General features: G+C 44.4%; 1 protein-coding gene across 12 annotated transcripts in view; it reads right to left on the bottom strand.

Annotated features, from left to right (window-relative positions):
- Window positions 1-294: 294 nt before the first annotated feature.
- Window positions 295-6000, bottom strand: part of CPSF7 (cleavage and polyadenylation specific factor 7) — a 28963-nt gene continuing 23257 nt past the window's right edge. For 11 of the 12 annotated variants that reach the window (XM_033206626.1, XM_033206629.1, XM_033206631.1 and 8 more), the window contains one exon: window positions 295-2360. The gene's annotated coding sequence lies outside the window, so the exon portion shown is untranslated. The remainder of the gene's footprint in view (window positions 2361-6000) is intronic. The other variant, XR_004436065.1, reaches the window with a different exon arrangement.

Genomic DNA, 6000 nt, shown 5'->3' with positions numbered 1-6000 from the left:
GGTAGATTTGCTCTGAAAATAAGTCTTAGGAATCTTGAACGGTAAAGGATAATAACTTGGAAGTTTAACCAGCTTAAACGTTTAGATGGCCAAGGAAAAAAGCTAAACCTTAAGGGATGCCTCCAAAGGTTTGCATTAGAGGTCTCTTAGGAGGCTTTCCACAGTCAACTAAAGCCATGTATCACTGCCTGATATGCAATCCTGGCTAAGAACTTGGCATTTCACGGTATTCGTGTGTCTATATCAGCCCATGCCCGTACCCCAGACACCTCAACAAATCTATTCAATGCAGAATCCATAAAACAGCTCACACCCCATTTATTATTTAAAAATATTTTGTTACAAAAGGAAAAAAATACAATGCAGTATAAAAGATTGACAGCGTCATCAAGTTTATTACACAATTTTCAACCTATCAGAAAGACAAACAAATCACCGACAACAGGGGGACGGGACCTTGGCCTTTTTGAGGGATGGGTGTTTTTTTTTCCTTTTGCTATCAGGAAATAAAACTAAAAATTGTGTCATTGAGAGTAAAAACAAAACAAAAATGGGGAGAAAAAAATTCTCCGGGCAAACGGCATTTCTGGTATTCTATATTTTTCCTTAAACTGTCACCTTGTTTTTCTCTACATTTTAAAAGACACCCGGAGTTGCTCTCAATAAGCACATCACTTAACACTTGGCCAGTTGGGTGGGGTGCCATGTTCTGAAGTGGAGGTGGGGATGGGGTTGGGGGACAGGGGAAAAAAAGCTCCAACCTGTAGCCTCTGTCCCAAGAGAATGTGCCTCTCCAACCCTGCGGGGGACTCCCTCAGTGACTGAGGGCTATATGAGAAACGTGCTGGGAACAGAGGAAGGGTTTAGTCCAATTCAGTCTCTCTCCTCTGACCCAGAAGGGTCTCTAGTGACCCTATGTCTCACATGCCAAGTCTCATCTCACATGCCACATCTCATGTTAGATGTCAGATGCCCTGTAGATGCATGCAGAAGTAGCATCACCCCATGGGTACCGCAGGACCTCGCTGCTGCCTCCTCCTTCAGCAGCAACCACATTACAATTTGGATGTTATGGAAAAGCAATTCCATTTGCCTGTAGAGAAAATGGCCCCCAGAATGCTGGTCCTTAGAACTCTTGAGCTGAGTTCATTCAAGTCGGGCTTTGTTTCTTCTGGCTCCTCATCTGAGGCAGGAAGTATCTCCAGGCAGAGTGAGAGGAGCTATTAAGTCAACAGTCAAAAGATGAAAAGACACCAAATTTGTGACTTTACCTGCCTACTAGTGCCAGGTTATCCCACAACAAGTAAAAGTATGTACCTGGGGGATGCAAGCCCATGCTTACATCAAACCTGAAAGAAGAAAAGCCTATGAAAGTAGGCCATATCCTGCCCAACTTGCTTCTTTCCCCATTCCTCCTGGTTACTTCACAAGGGTTCTTCATTGCTGAGGTCCCAATGTCCCCATCTCCCAATGGGCAGTACCTTCCTCTAAAACAAGGAAGTAGCCTTCTGGGGAAAGGGCTCCATGTGTTAAATGGAAAAGCCCCAGGGAAAGGGAACAACTAAGAGCTGGTTATTGCAAGAGGTACCCAAGCACTAAGCAGCAGAGGGTGGTAACTGGCTCTGCCAGGCTTCCCAGCAGAAAGCAACCTTATAGGCCTTCTCTGCTTAGGAGGGGCAAGTCCACTGAGAAGGCTGGGCAGCGCAGAGTTGAAAGAGTTCAGCCCTCTGGGAGGTCAAGGAAATAAACCGTCAATACGTGAGAGGGAAAGCAGGAACAGAAGTAGCTTTGCATAAGGTAATTTCTGTTCTCATGGTCCCTCCTCAAAGGGCTAGGAAGGTAAAGGAGTTAAACAAAGAAGTGGTATGTTAGCAAGGGGTTTGGACCCTCTTGGCCCCATTAAATCTAGTGCTGAGGGCAGGACCCTGGGCATATTTTGGCACACCCAGTCACTCTCCTAGATCCTGCATGGAGGATCTATTTTCTTTGGGAAGGAAGTCTTCCCATCAACCTCACCATTGAACTGCTCCCGGAGAATCAGAAACTCATACGTTTTCTTGGACAAAGCACCATTCTCTATGGAGACCAGGGGCCTGGACATGTTCTTTTCTTCCTGTCTGCCACCCCTCCCAATCACACGAAGTCTTTAGGTTCTTTCCCCTGGCAAACAGGAGCTGTGGGATTGGGAGGGCTGCCAAGCAGTCTTCAATCCTGTGGGGCAGAGGGTATTCCCTGGGTGTCTGGAGGGAGTTAGGGGTTTGGAGGAAAGGGAAGGGGGTGGGGCGGCCTCCGTCCTTTAGTCCTGATCAAGGTGAGGAGATGCAAGTCCATTAAAAAAACATTTGCTTCCAACCAGACTCCTGTAATGAGAACATCAGAAGAGAAGAAAGAAAACACAAGTTAGAGGTTACTTTCTGAATGACAGGGGCTTATATAAAACACACATTTTCTAACGCTGCAACCTAAGAAGTAGGGAATGCAGACAGAGAATGCAAGCCTGGGAAAACAAAGCAGCATTGTCTGACACTAGAAGTGGTGAGGAATGGTTGGAGGAGAAGCTACAGTGTGTACAGAGAAAAAAAGCAGTGACATCCACTATAAAGATTAGGTGAAAAAACAGAATGAAATGAGGTCTCTGAAAGTTTGACTGAAAAGGAGACTTTGGCTGTCAAAGTATGGAAACTGTGACACATTTCAAGAAAAATTACTAAAAGGGAATAAGGTGAATTTAAATATGGGTTCAGAAATCTATTCTGTGCAAGTCATAGCTTACCTTAAGGGGAAGGGGGAAAAATCTGGAAATGGGAGGTTTAGTGGTAAGGAAACAAGTATGTACACAACCAAATCCATTAATCCCCAAACACCCAAGAGGTTCTAGCAGGCAGGATGCACATACACAGGAAACTCTTAAATCCTTTTTTTTTTTTCTTTTTAAAGGAGTCCTGGTTAAAAGTGCTTTTATGAGTATGTGTATGCACAAACACAGCCCCAGAGATTTTCCAAGATGTACTAAAACTCAAGAGATGTTTAAGTCTTTCCTCGCATGACAGCCATGGGTGAGGAACCAGGAAACATACTAATACTAAGCAGGAGTCATGTGGCCAGGCCAGAACAGAAAGCAGAGCATGGAAGAAACCTAAATGCAGTTAAGAACTTTTACCCGGCCCGGCGCGGTGGCTTACACCTGTAATCCCAGCACTTTGGGAGGCCGAGACGGGCAGATCACAGGGTCAGGAGATTGAGGCCATCCTGACTAACATGGTGAAACCCATCTCTACTAAAAATACAAAAAATTAGCCGGGCGTGGTGGTGGGCGCGTGTAGTCCCAGCTACTGGGGAGGCTGAGGCAGGAGAATGGCATGAACCCAGGAGGCGGAACTTGCACTGAGCTGAGATCGCACCACTGCACTCCAGCCTGGGTGACAGAGTGAGACTCCATCCCAAAAAAAAAAAAGAACTTTTACCCAAAAGTAAGGGTGTATTAAGCCACCTGTCACATGGCCACCCAACAAAGTTCCTAGTACACTCAGCCCCTGTTCCAATGCTGCAATATCCATCTGCGGGTGGTGGTATGGTCAGTCTGAGCATATAAAACATTATTAATAGTCAAAGGGAAAATGAGGAATTAGAATTTCTCCAAATGCCCAAACCGGCAACACAGCCTACACACAAATGTTTACCTTTTATATAACTACTTCTGTAAAGTGGCCTTATAAAACCTAGAAGAGACATCTACGTCCTCCCTGATCCTTCTACACACCGAAATGACACTATTTTCAGCTTGGGTCCTCAGAATCTATATGGCCTAAGCCTTCCTGGACTGTCTAAACACCTATGCAGGCTGGTATTTGTCCCATTTTCTCTAAGGGAAAACTGAAACCCTCAGTGCACTCAATTTCATACCATTAGGGCTTCTGAATCTTTGAATTAGATCCAAATTGAAGAGAAAGCTCAGTTTTCAATGGATAATGAGTATAGGAAAGAGGTGAGAATGACTATATTTCAAGTAGCATAATGTCCTAAAATAATGAGATAACTGACATAGTTGAGAACTACAAAAAGTTGAAGACACAGGTTGCAGAGGATAACTTGTACACCAAGAGAAGCAAGCCACAGCACTCAATTCTTAAATCTCCATGGCTACATTTTGGTGCCAATGATGGAATGCAGGCAGAAATCAGAGATTCCCTCACTGGGCCAATTAGCCTTCAGGCCCCAGAACTGGGTCCTATGCTGAGAAAAGATGGACAAAGAAGGCTACTGTTCTATTGCTGCCTCTAAACAAAATGTACCTTTCACTCTCAGGGAACACCTGTCATCATAGAATATAAATACGATTCATTTCTAACTAAAAGGTTGCTATAAATGAGAACCATGTACCATCTTCCCAGCATGAAACTTCCTAAGCCATAACTTGGTCACTAGAGATGGAATACAGTCCTTAGGGTGAGGATGTAAGAAACTGACATTCTTGGGGTGCCCGATTCAGTGTTTTCAGACTGTATTATTCAGATGAAATAACCACCAGATCAAAGGGGTGACCAGGAAAAGTGGGGACGTAGAAAACGTGCCTCAGAGTTAATTTTTCCCATCTTGTCATGGGCCTACAAAAGTCAAATGACTGTTTTCTAGGCAATATTGTTATGGCATTTTCAAAGTTACCAAAAGAGAGTTATCCTCATAATGGGAGAAATAGTCTCGTCTTATTTTATTTTTATTACTATTATTTTTTGAGACAGGGTCTTGCTCTATTGCCCAGGCTGGAGTGCAATGGCACAAACATGGCTCACTGCAGCCTCCATCTCCCGGGCTCAAGCGATCCTCCCGCCTCAGCCCCCCCAAGTAGCTGGGACTACAGGAGCACACCACCATGCCCAGCTAGTTTTGTATTTCTGGTAGAGACGAGTGTTTTGCCATGTTCCCCAGGCCAGTCCCTGAGCTCAAGTGATCTGCCCCTCTCGGCCTCCCAGTGTTGAAGTTACAGGAATAAGCCACTGTGCCTGGCCCCATTTTATAAGTGGAAGAAATAATGCAAAGTGTCAGCTAAAGACTCAGGTTGAGATGTTTAATTCTCAAACTACTGCTGGATCAATGGATCTCGCTGGTAATTTCCCTGTCCTAGGGCTGTCAGGAGCAAAGCCATCAGGAATGGTGACATGCAGTCATGTTCTAACTGCTAAACTGAATGCAGCCCCAAAGACGACAGACAGTTCATGCTCTGCACAGGTCAGTCATCACCTCCCTGGTCACTCTCATCCCACTCAGCTCTAAAAGACATAACACTGTGGCCTACATGTGCTTTTCAATCCACAAGTAACACCAGCAACTGTGCAGACTCAAACAAGAAAAGGGAGTGAGGACTGGACCAAGACCTACTCCAATGCCTGCCCTCATGCCCACCTGAGACTGAGTTAGGCCAAAGTTGTTTGTGGTCTCCATCTACATTAGTGTCTGCTTTTCCAGAGGATACGTGGGCATCTCCCCAAACTCAACCTGTTGCAAAATCTAGAAAGAAGTACCTAGAACCCACAGCCTAACTGTTGATTCTACATGGGTTATCCTAGATTTCAATGATGTTAAGCACTCTAGGATTTTGTGGAATAAATGAGTGGCTAACAACAGAGAACAGAGACAAAAAATATTAGTAATTTTTCATCTTCCCACTTATTTGCCTCTTTTGGCAATTAAAGACAAAACAATTCCTGGCTATAAATGTTTTTAAGCTAATGGCCAAAGAACAAGATAGAGGGCAGTAGCCAACCTAAAAGGAGTATTTTGGTTTTTAGTAGGTCATCACTAGGCACAATACTGCAAATTTTCCAACTATTTACATTCCGGCTATTGCTCTATAGGGGCTCACAGGTGGTGTGAGTTTCTTTCTCCTTCTTCATCCAGACATCACCATCCCAAAGACACCAAACAGAACTACTATTCTTTCCCCTCACCTTCCTTTTCAATTACCATTACTTTAGATCAAGCAGGCAAAAGATCAAGGACATC

This window comes from Trachypithecus francoisi, unplaced genomic scaffold (genome assembly GCF_009764315.1).
Source record: "Trachypithecus francoisi isolate TF-2019V2 unplaced genomic scaffold, Tfra_2.0 Lachesis_group8, whole genome shotgun sequence".
Lineage (NCBI taxonomy): Eukaryota > Metazoa > Chordata > Mammalia > Primates > Cercopithecidae > Trachypithecus > Trachypithecus francoisi.
The sequence above is the reverse complement of the archived record's forward strand: the minus strand, read 5'-3'. Positions and strand labels throughout refer to the sequence as shown.